General features: G+C 48.1%; 1 protein-coding gene across 4 annotated transcripts in view; it reads right to left on the reverse strand.

The window, feature by feature from the left end:
* The window catches only part of pcca (propionyl-CoA carboxylase subunit alpha), a 554750-nt gene that overhangs the window by 446878 nt on the left and 88335 nt on the right, over positions 1–19537 (reverse strand). The window contains exon 2 of one of the 4 annotated variants that reach the window (XM_085998402.1): positions 15129–15232. The exons of the other annotated variants lie outside the window; for them this stretch is intronic. The gene's annotated coding sequence lies outside the window, so the exon portion shown is untranslated. The remainder of the gene's footprint in view (positions 1–15128; positions 15233–19537) is intronic. 4 annotated transcript variants of the gene reach the window in all.

Here is a 19537-nt window from a genome sequence, read left to right on the forward strand (position 1 = left end):
TTTAAGACGTTCCTTAAAAACTACCTGTATGAACAAGCTTTTGGTCACCTGTCCTAATATGTCTTTATGTTGCTCGGTGTCAAATTTTGTTTGATTACGCTCCTGTGAAGCGCCTTGGGACGTTTTACTACATTAAAGAGGCTATATAAATGCAAGTTGTTATTGATGATCTGTTTTGAGGGATAAATATTGGCCAGGACAATGGGAAAACTCCAGTGCTCTTCTTCGAATAGTGCCATGGGATCTTTCTTCTTCACTTGAGAGAGCCAATATCTCGTCCAAAAGACAGCACCTCCGACAATGCAGCACTCCCTCAGTACTGCCCCTCCGACAGTGTAGCACTCCCTCAGTACTGCCCCTCCCACAGTGCAGCACTCCCTCAGTACTGCCCCTCCGACAGTGCAGCACTCCCTCAGTACTGCCCCTCCCACAGTGCAGCACTCCCTCAGTACTGCACTGGGAGTATCAGCCTAGATTATGTGCTCAAGTCTCGAGAGTGGGGCTTGAGCCCGCGAGCTTCTGACTTAGAGCCAAGGATGACATCTTTTGGCTCCGAGCAATTGCTGGAGCCAAACCTTGTTACAGTTATCTGCCAGCGTGCCCTGCTATTATGTAAAGCAATACAAAAAGCTACTATTCTGCAGGTCAGCAAAAACTGGACTTATATTGGATGGAACAGATCCTATAAGGTTCCATTTCCGAGGTGGACTGTTTTACTGTATAAATAATCTGCACATGTATTGGGTGGATAATATCAGCGTGTTTTGATGACACCATACTGGGGAGTACGACAAACTGTGATGAGCGTGGCAAAAGTCTGCAGGAGGACATAAGACAGGCTAGCAGTATGGCAGATAGGTAGCAGATCCACTTAAATGGTAAGTTTTTAAATGGAGTAGAGGCACCTCCAGGCAAGTAATAAGATCAGACCATCAAAAAATCAATAGAAGCCTTGATTTTGTATCTAAGGGTATAAAATATAAAAACAAGAAAGTAATGTTGAACTTGTTCAAGATCTTAAGAATACATTTGGAATAGTGTGTAAATTCTGGGCACCCCAATTCAAAAAGGATATAAAAAACAATGGGAATGGCACAACAAAACAACAGCAACGTGTATTTATATAGCACCTTTAACACAGTAAAACGTCCCAAGGCACCTCACAGATGCGTTACCAAACAAAATTTTACACCGAGCCGCATAAGGGGATATCAGAGCAGAAAGAGGTACGTTTTAAAGAGCGTCTTAAAGGAGGAAAGAGTGGTAGAGGCGGAGAGGTTTAGGTTGGGAATGCCAGAGCTTAGGGCCTCGGCAATTGAAGGCACGGCCGCCAATGGTGGAGTGATTAAAATCGGGGATGCGCAAGAGGCCAGAATTGGAGCAGCGGGGAGATTTTGGAGGATTGTAGGGCTGGAGGAGGTTACAGAGATAGGGAGGGGGCGAGGGCCATGGAGGGATTTGAACACAAGGATGAGAATTTTAAAATCGAGGCGTTGCCGGACCGGGAGCCAAGGTAGATCAGCGAGCACAGGGGGTGATGGGTGAACGGGACTCGGTGTGAGTTAGGACAGGGGGTGATGGGTGAACGGGACTCGGTGTGAGTTAGGACACGGGGCAGTGAGCACAGGGGGTGATGGGTGAACGGGACTCGGTGAGAGTTAGGACACGGGGCAGTGAGCACAGGGGGTGATGGGTGAGCGGGACTTGGTGTGAGTTAGGACACGGGGCAGTGAGCACAGGGGGTGATGGGTGAACGGGACTTGGTGCGAGTTAGGACACGGGGCAGTGAGCATAGGGGGTGATGGGTGAACGGGACTGGGTGCGAGTTAGGACACGGGGCAGTGAGCACAGTGGGTGATGGGTGAACGGGACTGGGTGTGAGTTAGGACACGGGGCAGTGAGCACAGGGGTGATGGGCGAACGGGACTCGGTGAGAGTTAGGACACGGGGCAGTGAGCACAGGGGGTGATGGGTGAGCGGGACTTGGTGTGAGTTAGGACACGGGGCAGTGAGCACAGGGGGTGATGGGTGAACGGGACTTGGTGCGAGTTAGGACACGGGGCAGTGAGCACAGTGGGTGATGGGTGAACGGGGCTTGGTGCGAGTTAGGACACGGGGCAGTGAGCACAGGGGGTGATGGGTGAACGGGACTTGGTGCGAGTTAGGACACGGGGCAGTGAGCACAGGGGGTGATGGGTGAACGGGACTTGGTGCGAGTTAGGACACAGGCAGCAGAGTTTTGGATGAGCTCAAGTTTACGGAGGGTGGAATGTGGGAGTGCGTTGGAATAGTCATGGATTCATGAACATGTTAGCCGGGATGAGGGGTTGCAGTTATGAAGAGAGACACAAGAAGTTAACACTTTTCTCACTGAAACCAGCCATGATAATATCTGTTGCTTTAACTTGAAATTGTGATGCATTTTTCATTATAATTGCTAATATTTACAAATAATTAACTCTTATGTGCGTGAGGCTGTTTAAGTTGTATTTGGACAGTCGTCTGTACAAGAGCCAAGGGTTTGTTACATTTGCACAAAGTGAAAGAAGGCATACACCTGGAAGGTTAAAAATGACATGTGATATGAGCAATTTCAGAGATGTCTAGATTAATTCATTCCCTGTCCAATTATTATAGTCATGTAATAACATGTCATAATTCACATCATCCCAATAACTCACTCACTTAACACCACAGGTTTTTTTTGATTAGTACAGAAATCCCAGATGAACCACGGTAATGCTAAGTAATTCTGATCAACCTATTATACCACAGACTGTGCAATTGAATACAGAGTCTCTGATGAGTCACATCAATGCTGACAAGCGCCTGCCAAAATCTCAGGTCAACAACTGCACACAAAAGACAGCCCTGGCAACCGAGCAAGCTGTCACACTGGGATCAAAAAATAACTAATGCTGAAATACATTTTAGAAATCAGTGAAATTATTTAATATAATAGTTTATACCAAAACCTACAGCTATAAAACTGGTCTGCCTGAATTAGACTCCACACCTCCCCCACTACCGGGGCAACGGTACAAACAAAGCAATGGCCCGTATTTCCCGATCCCTACGGGTGTGTAAGAGCTGTGTACCCACCCGTAAGGACATCGGAAATGCCGGTTTCAGGCACACGCTGAAAACCGGCATTTCCGATCTGTGGAGAATGCTCTCGACAGACCGGACGCCTGCCCTGGAGAAGGGCCTCTGCGGGGGGAGAGTTCCGCTTTCTGCAGAACCTCTGCCCACTGAAAACCCTTAGAAATCTTACGCCTGGTAAAAGCAGCATAAGGCCTGCTGTTACCAGCATAAGAGTTGAAAAAAGTAAAAAAAAAAAAATTTTCCCCACTCATTTATAATTTTAAAATACTTTAAAAAAAAAGGTACGTTTATTTTTACCCCTGTAAAAAACTTTAATTCTTTTTTTCAAAAAATTTAATTTTTGTTTAAAATATTTAATTTAATGTAATTTTAACTCATTTTAAAAACGTTTAGTGTCTTTTTGGGGTGATCCCCATTCATATATTTGACGGGTCTATCTGTCAAAATATGAAGGGAGACTCCCTTCTCCCATTGGTTCCCCATGGCCCACGTGATCCCAGGGACGCTTGCGAACTGCCTGCGCCCTCTGGGATACGCGGGCCCTGCGCATTTCGACTGTGGAGAGGCCCAGGATCGGAAGTGTCCGGACCTCGGGAGCCCTCAGGTAAGAGCGTAGATTTTTTTCCGAAAGGAGGCCTCCGCACGCAGGAAGCCTCCTATCAGAAATTACGGGCCTATATGTTAGATATAAGCACCTCAAATCACTTGGAGACCCCGAATCACATACCAGTAACACTGCAGGGCAGGGTACATCATTGCTTCCTGGTGGTAAACTTACATCAGCATGTTGACTGAGTTGCTGCCAGTTGTAACAGCCATTCTCAACTGGAAATCTGCTGCAATAGCAATGTGCATCAGGATCATGTGGTGCCACACAAGCATGTTCTGGTGATTGAAGGCAGGGTTGCGGCTGTAGAATCATACAGCACAGAAGGAGGCCATTCGGCCCATTGTGTTTGTCCCCGCTCTTTCAAAGAGCTATCCAATTAGTCCCACTCCCCTCGCCCTTTCCCCACAGCCCTGCAATGCAAATGGTTCCCCTTCAAGTATTTATCCAATTTCTTTTTTGAAAGTTACCACTGAATCTGCTTCCACCGCCCTTTTCAGGCAGCGCATTCCTGATCATCACAACTCGCTGCGTAAAAACACTTCTCCTCATCTCGCCTCTTGATCTTGACAATGAATTTACAGACCAATGCCACAAAGCAAGAACTAAATTAGGTTTCCAAAAAAATATTAAAATGAGTTCTGCCGCTTATGTAATGATCTGATCACAGCTAGAATGCGGGTGGTGCAAGGCCATCTCTTGGAGGTGGACTCACTTATTTCACCAGAATGAGAAAATGGGACAGCACCAAAGACCTTGTGTAATTCTGAGACTGCTGGAGAAGCACTGTTGAACAGAGACAAATGAGGACATGCCCATTGTCATGAATCTCATCATTCATGAAGAAATGACTCATGAAGTAACACTGGGCGGCCAGCTGGTGGCGCCGTCCAAGGAGTATAAATACTCGGGTGTGGGCCCAGCTTGCTCAGGATGTTTCTGTAACCAGGAACTAGTGATGTAACTAGAATCTCATGGTTGTGAAACAGTTGATTAAAGCCTTGTTTTATACTCGCACCAAGTGCTCAGTAGTCTTTTTACATCACCCATGAAGGAACAGCATCTCCCCTCTTGCTTCTCCTTTAACCTCATTCCTTCTGCACTGTGTGTGCCAACTAAGGGCAGATTGAATACAGTTAAGCGATGCCCAATATTTCTTTGCTGGCTTGATAGTGTTGAAATAAGTTGTATTGGGTATCCTTATTAATCTTGAAATCCTGCACTCTTAACCAATTTCCTTATATATTTTTAACACCGTGTAATATGCCCACGTGTTGAATTTCCTTTTATGCGAAATAACTTGGTTTTTTTTTTAAACTTCATCCTTATTTGTTCAGCAAAACACAAAATACCTCAGATAAATGAGCTAGCCTGTTATCGCAATCTGATTGACCCATTGTGTTATTTCCATTTTTTTTCCTGTTTGTAACTCAGATAACTGTTTTATTCCAGAAAACTACCGGCTCCCAAACCACTATTCCCTCCTTCAGCTACCCTAGGAACTCACAAAAGGCAAACAGTGATATGTGCGAAACTACAATTCAAAATATACTTGGTTGGAAGGCAGGCCAGAGAACAGCTTTCCCCTCCCCGATCCCTCATCTCTTAAAGATAGTGGGCGCAACTTCCAACTTTGACCAGGGCGTAAAAGGGACAATATCGGATCAGCCGCCCATTATAACCCCCCCCCCCCCCCACCGATCAAAGGTAATGGAAAGGAAAATCGGGATGAGTGTAGAACAAGCGATCGATTGATTATTTTATACACCCAGCGAGTGACTCTTCTGTTGGGTTGCCATCCACAAATGCTACGTCCCTTTCACTGCCTTGCCCGCCCATTCTCAATGAGTGACCCGAGACCGCAGGTGGTACTGAACTATTTGACTGTGGGAAGCACCAGTATCCAGCCTTGCCCTGTTCCCACCCAGCATTCGCACAAACATGCAGCATGCGTCACTGGACAGCAATCAAGATCAGGAACCCTCACCAATTTTTCCCGTTCCTCAGCACAGGATGCTGAAACCAATTCCGACACCCTGGCTAAGGTCAGCTAATTCTACAAAGGCAAGAGGTTAAACCGTGAGCACTGCTTTTATCCACAGACCCATAAGGGGAGCTAAGTCACAGGTTTAAATTCACTATTCCTCATTTGATAAGATTCAAACTGCAGTTTGAAAGCAGCTTACATAGAATATACAGCACAAAAACAGGCCATTCGGCCCAACTCCACTCGAGGCCCCTCCCATCCCTCTTCATCTCACCCTAGCAGCATATCCTTCTATTCCCTTCTCCCTCGTGTTTATCGAGCGTCCCCTTAAATGCATCTCTGCTATGCGCCTCAACCACTCCTTTAAGACTCTCGTTAAATCCTACCTCTTTGACCAAGCTTTTGGTCACCTGTCCTAATATCTCCTTATGTGGCTCGGTGTCAGATTTTGTTTGATAATCGCTCCCGTGAAGCGCCTCGGGATGTTTTACTACACTAAAGGCGCTGTAAAAATAGAAACATAGAAACAGAGAAGATAGGAGCAGGAGTAAGCCATTCGGCCCCTCGAGCCTGCTCCGCCATTCAATGTGATCATGGCTGATCATCCAAATTCAGTACCCTGTCCCTGCTTTCTCCCCATATCCCTTGATCGCTTTAGCCTTAAGAAATATATCCAACTCCTTCTTGAATATATTTAAGAATTGGCCTCAACTGCCCTTCTGTGGTAGAGAATTCCACAGGTTCACCACTCTCTGGGTGAAGAAATTCCTCCTAATTTCTGTCCTAAATGGCTTACCCCTTATCCTTAGACTGTGACCCCTGGTTCTGGACTCCCCGACCATCGGGAACATCCTTCCTGCATCTAGTCTGTCCAGTCCTGTCAGAATTTTATAAGTTTCAATGAGATCCCCTCTCATTCTTCTAAACTCCAGCGAGTATAAGCCCAATCGACCCAATCTCTCCTCATACGTCATTCCTGCCATCCCAGGTATCAGCCTGGTGAATCTTCGCTGCACTCCCTCCATGGCAAGAACATCCTTCCTCAGATAAGGCGACCAAAACTGCACACAATACTCAAGACGTGGTCTCACCAAGGCCCTGTACAACTGCAGCAAGACATCTTTGTTCCTGTACTCAAACCCTCTCGCTACGAAGGCCAACATACCATTTGCCTTCTTAACCGCCTGCTGCACCTGCATGCTTACCTTCAGCGACTGATGCACAAGGACACCCAGGTCTCGTTGCACTTCCCCTTCTCCCAATCTATTGCCATTCAGATAATAATCTGCCTTCCTGTTTTTGACACCAAAGTGGATAACCTCGCATTTATCCACGTTATATTGCATCTGCTATGCTTCTGCCCAATCACCCAACCTGTCCAAATCATCCTGGAGTTTCTCGGCATCCTCCTCACAGCACACATGCCCACCCAGCTTTTTGTCGTCTGCAAACTTGGAGATATTACATCTAGTTCCCTTGTCTAGATCATTAATATATATTGTGAATAGCTGGGGTCAAGGACCGATCCCTGCGGTACCCCACTAGTCACTGCCTGCCACTCGGAAAAAGACCCGTCTATTCCAACTCTTTGCTTTCTGTCTGCCAACCAGTTCTCTATCCAAGTCAATACCTTGCCCCCAATCCCATGTGCCTTAACTTTACACGCTAATCTCTTATGCGGGACCTTATCGAAAATGTAAGTTGTTGTTGCTGTTGATGTAGTGCTGTGGGATCTTTTACTTCCACCTGAGAGGACCAAGCCGGGCCTAATATCGCCTTATGATAGGCTGTGACAAATTTTGTTTGATAACGTTCCTGCGAAGCGCCTTGGGATGTTTTACTACGTTAAAAGCGTGAAATAAATGCATGTTGTTGCTCCTCATCATCTCCTCTGCTGATACACCAGTAAAGCCTAACTGAGCAAGAAGGATAGGCGCACCAACGTCAGTGTTCTCACTCAGGCCAACATCCCCAGCATCGAAGCTTTGACCACGCTCGATCAGCTCCGATGGACGGCCACATCGTCTGCATGCCCGATACGAGACTCCCAAAACAAGCGCTCTACTCGGAGCTCCGACACGGCAAGAGCGCCCCGGGTGGGCAGAGGAAACGCTTCAAGGACACCCTCAAAGCCTCCTTGAAAAAGTGCAAAAGCCCCACCGACACCTGGGAATCCCAGGCCCAAGACCGCACAAAGTGGAGGAGAAGCATCTGGAAAGGCGCCGAACACCTCAAGTCTCTTCGCTGGGAGCAAGCGGAAGCCAAGCGCAGGCAGCGCAAGGAGCGCACGTCAACCCAAGCACCCCACCCACCCGCCCCTTCAACCACCGTCTGCCCCACCTGTGACAGAGACCGTAGGTCCCGCACTGGACTCATCAGTCACCTGAGAACTCATTTTTAGTGTGGAAGAAGAAAGCCTAACATTTGAGGCCATTATGGACCTCCTTTGGATCAACCCTTTCTGGCTCATGGTCGACTTGCCACTCATCCTCGGCCCTCTGATTCCACCAGACATCCTCCAGCAACATGTCAACTAATATGCTGGCCCTCAAACAGCCCCTGGGTCCACTCCCCTGTCTACAGCTGTCTCCAAACCTGGACAATGGTTCACAGACGCTGCAAGCTGAATCCACTTTGTCTGCAAGTCAACTTCATCCCAACACAGGTTCCTCAGACTTTACCTTTGGACTCTTTCTGAGCCGTAGCTCAGCGGGCAGCACTCTCGCCTCTGAGTCAGAAGGTCGTGGGTTCAAGTCCCACTCCAGAGACTTCAGCACAAAATCTAGGCTGGCACTCCCAGTGCAGTGTTGAGAGAGTGCTGCACTGTCGGAGGTGCCGTCTTTCGGATGAGACATGTGGTAAACCACTGTTATCGTTCACAACCGTTCACTATTGTTACACTGTTGTTATCACTGTTTACACTGTTGTTATCACTACACAAGGTTACCTCTTGCCACGCACGCTGTTATACCTAGGCATACCTCAGCTGACTCCGCCCATGGCTCCGCCTGCTTGCCCAGGTATAAAGGTGACCGCTTGGCTAGTATTCTTCCTTGTTGGAACCGATCACCCACGAGGGTGGGCTCTGTTATTTAGCCAATAAAAACCTATAGTTACTATCTTAACTCGTCGCTTTTCATGGAATGAATTGATAGGTATATCAATTTTATTGGCTAAATTTTGAAACGACTGACCAGCCCCAGCAGCCAACTTGGCTGCGAGCCCTCCGACCGCCGTACCTGGATCTAAACCCACAGGCAGCGAATTCAGCCCTCGACTTCGATCACTGGCTGAGCTGCTTTGAATCCTACCTGGTAGCCTTCGGCGTGCCATCGGAAGCCGACAAACTAAGATTTCTGACTGCCCAGGTGAGCCCTAAAGTATTTGCACTCATCCGGGACCTTACTACATACGAGGAGGCCCTCGACCTGCTAAAAGAGCAGTACCGGAGCCCAGTAAATTCAATGTATGCCAGACATCTCCTAAGATCCCGCTCGCAACAGCCAGGAGAGTCTGTAGATGAATTTTTACGGGCGCTACAAACACTCGGCAGGGACTGTGACTTTAAAGCTGTATCGGCTGCACAACATGCTGAAGGAAATATCCGTGATGCCTTCGTGATAGGCCTTCGGTCCGACTACTCACGGCAAAGACTGCTTGAATCAAAGGACCTCGACTTGAAAGCAGCAACAGCCCTCGCTCGCTCCCTGGAAGTGGCCCATCGGGACCTCGAGGCGTACTCCGGGTACAGTGCTGCGCGACCGTGGGACTCGGGCCTGACTCCGGCCGCAATACCCCTCGCACCGCCGCCCCTGGGACCTACTACGGCGTCGGTGTCCCGGAATCGATCGGGACCGCCACCCCCGGGACCTGCTGCGTCAGCGGAGCCCCACGATCGGGCCGCCAGCTGCTATTTCTGTGGCCAGGCGAGACATCAAAGGGCGCGCTGCCCTGCAAGGAACGCGACCTGCTCCGGCTGCAGAAAAAAAGGCCACTTCGCGAACGCCTGCAGAGGGAAAGCCACAGACGCCAGCAGTGCCTCATGTGAGTTGTGGGGGCGGCCATCTTTGATCAAGGCCACAGACGCCAGCAGTGCCTCATGTGAGTTGTGGGGGCGGCCATCTTTGATCAAGGCCACAGGCGCCAGCAGTGCCTCATGTGAGTCGTGGAGGCGGCCATCTTTGATCAAGGCCACAGACGCCAGCAGTGCCTCATGTGAGTCGTGGGGGCGGCCATCTTCTCCGCCATTTTGTTCGCCGCACTCGGCCGCCATGTTGTCTCCAGACCCGACCACCGCCTCACCTGCCGACGACAGCAGCTCACTCAGCCATACACTGGCCTCCGTCACGCTTGACCAAGCTCTCCCACATCATCTGTCCAGGTCCATGATGGACATTGAGGTAAACGGCCACGCCACGACCTGCCTGTTCGACAGCGGGAGCACGGAGAGTTTTATTCACCCAGACACGGTGCGCTGCTACTCCCTCACTGTCCGGCCAACGCGCAACCGGATCTCGATGGCGTCGAAGTCCCATTCAACAGACGTCAGCGGATACTGTGTGGTGACCCTGTCGGTTAGGGGCAGGGAATATAAAAACTTTAAACTTCTCGTCCTGCCCCAGCTCTGCGCTGCCGTCCTACTAGGGCTGGATTTCCAATGCCACCTCCAAAGTGTCACTTTGGCATACGGTGGACCCCTCCCCCCACTCACAGTCTACAACCAGCAGTTTTTAAACCGCCCGCCGCATACCACCTGCGGCCTCTCCACTCTCAAAGTCCCGCCCCCCTCCTTGTTCACTAACCTCACCCGCGACTGTAAACCCGTCGCTACCAAGAGCAGGCGGTACAGCACCGGGGACAGGGCTTTTATTAGCTCTGAGGTTCAGCGTCTCCTGAAGGAGGGCATCATCGAGGGGAGCACCAGCCCCTGGCGTGCCCAGGTCGTAGTCGTTAAGACCGGCAATAAAAACCGCCTGGTCATCGACTACAGCCAAACCATAAACCGGTACACCCAGCTGGACGCATACCCCCTCCCCCGCATATCTGACATGGTCAACCAGATTGCACAGTACCGGGTATTCTCCACCATCGACCTTAAGTCGGCCTATCACCAACTCCCTATCCGCCCTGAGGACCGCCAGTATACCGCCTTCGAGGCGAATGGCCGCCTCTACCACTTCCTTCGGGTTCCCTTCGGCGTCACCAACGGGGTTTCGGTCTTCCAAAGGGAGATGGACCGGATGGTTGACCAGAACGCGCTGCAGGCCACGTTTCCTTATCTAGATAATGTCACCATCTGCGACCACGACCAGCAGGACCACGATGTTAATCTGGAGAAATTCCTCCGTACGGCCCAACCTCACTTACAATAAGGAGAAATGTGTGTTTAACACCTCGCGCCTTGCCATCCTCGGCTGCGTAGTAGAGAACGGAGTCATCGGCCCCGACCCCGAAAGAATGCGCCCCCTCATGGAGCTTCCCCTTCCCCACTGTCAAAAGGCACTGAAGAGAACCCTGGGGCTCTTCGCTTACTATGCCCAATGGGTGCCCAATTATGCGGACAAAGCCAGACCCCTCATGAAGTCCACCTCCTTCCCCCTGACAGCAGAAGCAGGCGCAGCCTTCTCCCTCATAAAAGGAGACATTGCGAAGGCCACAATGCACGCAGTGGATGAGTCCATCCCTTTCCAAGTGGAGAGCGATGCATCCGACTTCGCCCTAGCTGCAACCCTTAACCAGGCGGGGAGACCTGTGGCCTTCTTCTCAAGGACCCTCCAGGGCCCTGAGATCCGACACTCTTCTGTCGAGAAGGAGGCCCAGGCGATTGTGGAAGCGGTACGACGCTGGAGGCATTACCTGGCAGGCAAACGATTTACCCTCCTCACCGACCAGCGTTTGGTTGCTTTTATGTTTAATAACAAGCTGAGGGGCAAAATCAAGAACGACAAGATCTTGAGGTGGAGAATTGAGCTTTCCACCTACGAGTACGATATCTTGTACCGGCCTGGTAAACTCAACGAGCCCCCAGATGCTCTATCACGAGGTACATGCGCCAACGCGCAAGTTGATAGACTGCGGACCCGCCACAACGACCTCTGCCACCCCGGGGTCACTAGACTTTACCACTTCATTAAGGCCCGCAACCTGCCCTACTCCATCGAGGAGGTCAGGACCATGACCAGGAACTGCCAAGTCTGTGCCGAATGCAAACCGCATTTCTATAGGCCGGACAGAGCAAGCCTGATCAAGGCCACCCGCCCCTTCGAGCGCTTGAGCATCGATTTTAAGGGGCCCCTCCCGTCCTCTGACCGTAATGTGTACTTCCTCAACATTGTTGACGAGTACTCCCGTTTCCCCTTTGCCATTCCCTGCCCAGACATGACCAGTACCACGGTCATCAAATGCCTGAACGACCTCTTCGCCTTGTTCGGGTTCCCGAACTATATACATAGCGACCGGGGCTCATCCTTCATGAGCGAGGAACTTCGCCAGTTCCTGCTCGCGAGAAGTATTGCTGCGAGCAGGACCACCAGCTACAACCCCCGGGGAACGGCCAGGTGGAAAGAGAGAACGTGACAGTTTGGAAGGCCGTCCTCTTAGCCCTAAAGTCTAAGGGCCTCCCAACCTCTCGCTGGCAGGAAGTCCTCCCGGCAGCACTCCATTCCATCCAGTCACTGCTTTGTACCGCCATTAACGCCACCCCTCATGAGCAAATGTTCGTTTTCCCCAGGAAGTCGACTACGGGAACCTCACTACCAACATGGCTGACTTCTCCGGGTCCCGTCCTGCTGCGGAAGCACGTGAGGACCCATAAAACGGACCCCCTGGTCGAGAGGGTGAACCTCCTGCACGCCAACCCCCAGTCTGCCTATGTGGAATACCCAGACGGGCGGGAGGACACAGTCTCCTTGCGAGACCTCGCACCCTCGGGCACCCCTGAGACACCACCGTTATCCCCCACCACTCCCCCAAATCCAGCTCCTGTAGGCGGCATGCCGGAACCCCAGGGGCCTTCGTCGACCACGCAGACACCAGCATTAACATCGGATACTGCACCACCGCCGCCGCTGCTGCGCCGGTCAGAAAGGCTTACGAGGCCTCCTGATAGACTGACATACACGAACTGGTAGTACACTTCACCCCGCCGGACTCAATTTTAAACAAGGGGTGAATGTGGTAAACCACTGTTATCGTTCACAACCGTTCACTATTGTTACACTGTTGTTATCACTGTTTACACTGTTGTTATCACTACACAAGGTTACCTCTTGCCACGCACGCTGTTATACCTAGGCATACCTCAGCTGACTCCGCCCATGGCTCCGCCTGCTTGCCCAGGTATAAAGGTGACCGCTTGGCTAGTATTCTTCCTTGTTGGAACCGATCACCCACGAGGGTGGGCTCTGTTATTTAGCCAATAAAAACCTATAGTTACTATCTTAACTCGTCGCTTTTCATGGAATGAATTGATAGGTATATCAAGACATTAAACCGAGGTTCTGTCTGCTCTTTCAGGTGGACGTAAAACATCCCATGGCACTATTTCGAAGAAGAGCGGGGGAGTTATCCCCAGTGTCCTGGGGCCAATATTTATCCATCAATCAACATCTAAAACAGATTATCTGGTCATTATCACATTGCTGTTTGTGGAAGCTTGCTGTGCGCAAATTGGCTGCCGCGTTTCCTACATTACAACAGTGACTACACTTCAAAAGTACTTCATTGGCTGTAAAGCGCTTTGGGCCGTCTGGTGGTCATGAAAGGCGCTATATAAATGCAAGTCTTTCTTTCTTTCATACAGTTTCCATCCTGTCCTCTGCTGTGCCGATGTAACCCGAATTCCCTCTGCGTCCATTTACGGGCACACTTTCGCTGACACTTCAAGACTGAGCCCATTTTTTCTATCTTTCTTTTTCCCCCTCGAGCCATTCTCATCTCCATCCTATCTCCAGTTATGCCACCTTTCATTTATCCCCTCTTGGGTAATGTGACCCATCAATCTCTACCCCAACCCATCATACTCTCCGCCTTCCTATTCTCTTGCTGTTCAATTTGCTCTGCTGCTTTCTCCTCCCCTCCTCTTGTTCACAAAGCCAAACCTTCCCCCCCAGGTTTCTCCTGCCCAAGCCTTGACCCCGTTTGATCATCAGCGGTTTTGTGGGAATGGGGTCGAGGGAGCATGGGCATGTTGACCCGGCCGGAGACATTAGCAGTGACAGGAGAGAAACGGGAGAGAGAGCCACAAGTTCGAGGTTAAGGCAGGAGGAGCTCTGTCCCATACTAAGTCACGCTCACGTTATTAACCCCGTCTTCACCAACCTTCACTGGCTTCCCATTGCCATAGCACACTGCAATCCTTTTTAAATCAAACCATGGCCTAGCTACACTTTGTGCAACCACCTTCCACTCTTCTGCCTATGCATTTCCCTTCCCTCCATTCCATGATTGCTGGAAGAACCCAGCATCCCTGAACTCTGAAATTCTCTTTCTAAACCCCTCTGGCCTGACTGCATCTCTTTCCACCTTTAAGAGTCTCTCCAATACCTTCGACCATCCCATGGCACTATAAGAAGAGCAGGGGAGTTCTCCCCGGTGTCCTGGCCAATATTTATCCCTCAACCAACATAACAAAAAACAGATTATCTGGTCATTATCACATTGCTGCTTGTGGGAGCTTGCTGTGCATGTATTGGCTGCCGCGTTTCCTACATTACAACAGTGACTACACTTCAAAAGTACTTCATTGGCTGTAAAGCACTTTGAGACATCCGGTGGTCATGAAAGGCGCTATAGAAATGCAAGTCTTTCTTTCTTTCTTTCCTTCCGTCATCGTCCCTAACTTTCCTCCCAGATTCCTGCTCACTGTCTGATCTCCGCGTGCGATACCTCTTGGAATGTTTTTGCTCTGCTGAAGGCGCAGATCTTGTAATAAAGACAAAACCGATTAGGCCAGTTTTGTTAGGCAAGGAATACATTAAAATAAACATCTTATGTACAAAACAAATACACCTCATTCTGATTATAACAGTTGTTGGAAGGCAGTCATTTTTTTCCCTTGCCATAAACACAAGAGATGGAAGTCAAAATAACAATCCATGTAACGGAATGGATGCGTGCAATGAGATTGTGTAGAATAAGGTTTGATACTATTGTTTAATATCGGAGCACCAGGAACAGCAGTTATCCAAAAATTCAAACCGAATCATCGAGATAAAGCACTTGAAATCAAGAGGTAATGGTCTTAACAGGTTTTGCCATTGATCATTTTTTATTTTAAAAACTTTGTTTTTGGAAACTAAAATCTAAACTTGTAACTTTAAAATGATCTTATTATCTCTAAATAAACAGTTTACTCGGTGAGGTAAATGCAATCAAGTTTTAGAAAGAGTTAGAAAAGCAATAATTGACTGGGTACATGATCCAACTCACCAATAGCAAAATTTGATAAGCTCTTCCCTAGGGTCCTTCCAGCTCAGCATAGCTTAATGCATTCTATCTTCATTTACCTGATCATTAGCTTCAAGTTTGTTCAGCTGGAAACCAACAAACACTAATTACTTTGACATCACCAAGTTATATCTGTCCCCTACCTCCCTTGACAGCAGGGAGGACATTATCAAGGGTAAGGATGGTAATATCTTGATAAATGATGGCTTGCATCACCTCACTGTCAATCATTCGAACACACTTGCAGAAGATACAAGTAAATCTTATTACTGATGCCTGGTGCTCGGAGAACAAAACACCCTAGGAGTTAGATATTTTGAACAGCGGGCTCCTAAGTAGGTTTCTCCTCTCAGCAGATTATTTTGCGAAGTTCACTGACTTTTGTCTCAACTTAAAGAGCAAAAAATGTCCAACAGTAATTTTGAAACCTTATTTGCATGTACACACAGAAAGAAGATTGCATAATTGTATTATGATAAATAGGGTTATACTCAGTATAGGTCTTATTATCCAAGTTCCCACTGCTTCAGCTGAAGTTTAAAATGAATCTATGAATCCTTCAGAAAGAAAACAATTTTCCAACATTTGTAATATAATTTTAAGATTATAATAGATAAAATTGTAATAGAGAAAAGATCGAGAATATCATAATGTTAGGAGTCATTGAGTGCCATTGCAGCTCTGTGAATTCCTCATCTCAATATTCAGACATCACATTCAGTAATCAAAATAACTGTGAAAGTATACTTATCCGTGAGTAGGTGTATAGCACCACCAATAATGAAAAGGACGAAACCCAAAAGTCAAAATGCTCAGGGTCAAATCACTCTAAAAGATCCCACAGGCACTATTTCGAAGAGGAGCAGGGGAGTTCTCCCCGGTGTCCCGGGGCCAATATTTATCCCTCAACCAACATCACGAAAACAGATTATCTGGTCATTATCACATTGCTGTTTGTGGGAGCTTGCTGTGCGCAAATTGGCAGTCTCGTTTCCTACATTACAACAGCGACTACACTTCAAAAGTACTGTAAAGCGCTTTGGGACGTCCTGAGGTTGTGAAAGGCGCTATAGATTTGCAAGTCTTCCTTTTTTCTTTAACCCCCAGCATCAAAATGTTGCCATATGCATAAACTGAAGAGATAATCTTAAGGAGAGTTATTACTTGTTGAAAGTAGTGACTTACTTCCTTTCTGTCTTTTTTCCCTCTCCTCTTAATGCAGTTTTTCTTTCTCTCTCTTTATTCCTCTTTCTGTACCTGATTTGACATTGAATTCACCCCCCTTTAATTCATCCTTCTTCCACTGTTCATTTCCCAATCTTATTGGTTATGGAGATACCTTGTTGATTTTTTGGGGATTTTTTTATTCATTGATGGGATGTGGGCGTCGCTGGCTAGGCCTGCATTTAGTGCCCATCCCTAATTGCCCTTGAGAAGATGGTGGTGAGCCGCCTTCTTGAACCGCTGCAGTCCATATGGTGTAGGTACACCCACAATGCTGTTAGGAAGGGAGTTCCAGGATTTTGGCCCAGCGACAGTGAAGGAATGGCGATACAGGTCCAAGTCAGGATGGTGTGCGGCTTGGAGGGGAACTTGTAGGTGGTGGTGTTTCCATGCGCCTGCTGCCCTTGTCCTTCTAGGTGGAAGAGGTCGCGGGTTTGGGAGGTGCTGCCGAAGAAGCCTTGGCGAGTTGCTGCAGTGCAGTGCATCTTGTAGATGGTACACACTGCAGCCACGGTACGCCGGTGGTGGAGGGAGTGAATGTTTAAGGTGGTGGATGGGGTGCCAATCAAGCGGGCTGCTTTGTCCTGGATGGTGTCGAGTTTCTTGAGTGTTGTTGGAGCTGCACTCATCCAGGCAAGTGGAGAGTATTCCATCACACTCCTGACTTGTGCCTTGTAGATGGTGGAAAGGCTTTGGGGAGTCAGGAGGTGAGACACTCGCCGCAGAATTCCCAGCCTCTGACCTGCTCTTGTCGCCACAGTATTTATATGGCTGGTCCAGTTCAGTTTCTGATCAATGGTGACCCCCCAGGATGTTGATAGTGGGGGATTCAGTGATGGTAATGCCATTGAATGTCAAGGGGAGATGGTTAGAGTCTCGCTTGTCCTGTTCACATAGGTCCCAGAAGCCCCGTTTCCTCGCTGCGCCGTTATCAGCTCGCACCTTCAGCAACTTTGCGGATAAAACATTTTTAAGCTGAAGGGTACGGGGGCGAGTCTAACCAACGGCAGATGGCCCGCTGCAGCAAAGTCTGGCCCATTGTTTTGTTAAGAGCCAAATCTGCTGAAACAACTTGCAAATCTTAGAGAAAATTTTTTTAAAAAACAGAAAATGCTGGAAATACACAGCAGGTCATTCAACATCTCTAGAGAAGAGACAGGTTTTGATATTTCAAGGGTGTAACCTTCATTACTGGTCTGATGAAGGGTATCCAGAATGCATAACCTGTCTTGTCTCTGCTATTGAGTGACCTGCTGTGTATTTCCAGCATTTTCTTTTGTTATTTCAGATTTCCAGAATTTGTAGCTTTTTCGTGTATATTTTCCAGACAAGTAGAATGCTGAAACGCAACATGATGTTGCTTAATGAACATCACTTGTTGTTGAGATGGATTATGGCTTGAGAATCACTCCTATGGCATCTTACCCTATATATAGTGTACAAAGTTCGTGTGTAGAAATCTTTGAGGCTAGGCTTCCAGAGAATTTTTTTTTTTTTTTAAGTTCCTCAAATTGGGCAAGACTCCAGGATAAGAAACAATACTCCAAACAGCTGTAAAAATAAGCTTTCTATATCACAAAGGCTTTAAAAATTATACTGTTTAGCTCCCGCAATGGCTCAGTGAGTTTACATAGTGGGTAGCTAAGCAATATCTGGTTCAATTCCCAGGCTGTGTTGACCTCAGCTAGGGCAGCAGAAAGGACACGACAATTGACCAAAGCACCCTGGGCTGGGAGGGAGAGGGGCTCAAAAACACGCGCAGGGTTTCAGCTCCTCGGGACTATCCTGCCAGATGTGCCAGAAGTGGATGTCGGATGATGACAGAATGGGGTTCGGCTGTGATGTTGTGCCTTTTCTCCCAGATAGTCTGCCAATGTTCTAGTCAAGATGCAGAAAGATAAATGGGCAAGGTGCCAGAAAGTGACTGACACTCATGGAACCGGACCCCAGCAAGAAGTCAACACCTTCAGGAAAGGAGGGAAGGGGAAGAATACTGGTGACAAAATAAAACACTGCACCAATGGTTGGGAGTGCACACAATACAGAAACTTGTTTCAACAAATTGGGGCAATCCTATATAATAGGCTAATTTGCAAGGTCCAGACTTGTGAGGGCCCAAACATCCTTACATCGCTGGTGGAGACCCGAAGGACTTAGCACAAATTCCATTAAGGATTGCTTTAACTCTGCAGGATCATGAAGGGCTACTCCTTTACTCTGACAATAATCTTCAGATATACACTAATGTTTAATGCACACAAGAACCCTCCCCAGGATCTTTTAAGAAGTCACATTGGTAAAAAAAAAAATTCACTGCTTTCGAGCTACGAAGCATCCCTCTGATATCCTAGCTACAGAATTAAGCCTTCTTTCAGACAAGACGTTAAACCGAGGCCCCGTCTGCCCTCTCAGGTGGATGCAAAAGATCCCACGGCCATTGGGTCATCCCGGAGTACTCCTTGGTGTCCTGGGCCAATATATCCCTCAACCAGCATCACTAAAAAGAGATTATCTGGTCACTATCGCATTGCTGTTTGTGGGAGCTTGCTGTGCGCAAATTGGCTGCCGTGTTTGCTACATTACAACAGTGACCACACTTCAAAAGGAGTTCATTGGCTGTGAAGCACATTGGGACATCCCAAAGTTGATAAGGTGCAATATAAATGCCCAACTCTTCTTTCAATTTACAGAAACTGAGATGTTGCACCCATTGCAACAAGATTCGGGCTAACCATGGCTGTAATGGAATACAGCTCAGATTGCTTTGCTTAACTCGATTCATTAGCAGTCAGACTGCATTTAACACTAGCAAAGCTCAAATCTGATATTTATCGTACTTTTAATGTAAGAAAAGCATCCCAATATGATTCATGACAGAAGTTGATAGGGAAACAGATGGCAAGCCATGGAGGGAGACATTAGGAGGAGCGACCAAAAGATAGTCTGTCACTCGGGTTTTTAAACAACAGCAACTTGCACTTGTATAGCGCCTTTAACTTGGTAATTCAAGGATTTCTCAAGTACTGAAGTCTTCTGACAGTCAGATTTCTGCTTAGCTATGGTGCAAAGCATAGAATCAGGAGTCTGGGGCTCAAAGAAGCACTCACTGATATTCCATCTGAAAACCAAAGAAACAAAATAGGTGCATTTCTGGAAACCCTTGTGCA

This window comes from Somniosus microcephalus, chromosome 10 (genome assembly GCF_052327205.1).
Source record: "Somniosus microcephalus isolate GS21.2 chromosome 10, FLI_Smic_1.0, whole genome shotgun sequence".
NCBI classification, from domain to species: domain Eukaryota; kingdom Metazoa; phylum Chordata; class Chondrichthyes; order Squaliformes; family Somniosidae; genus Somniosus; species Somniosus microcephalus.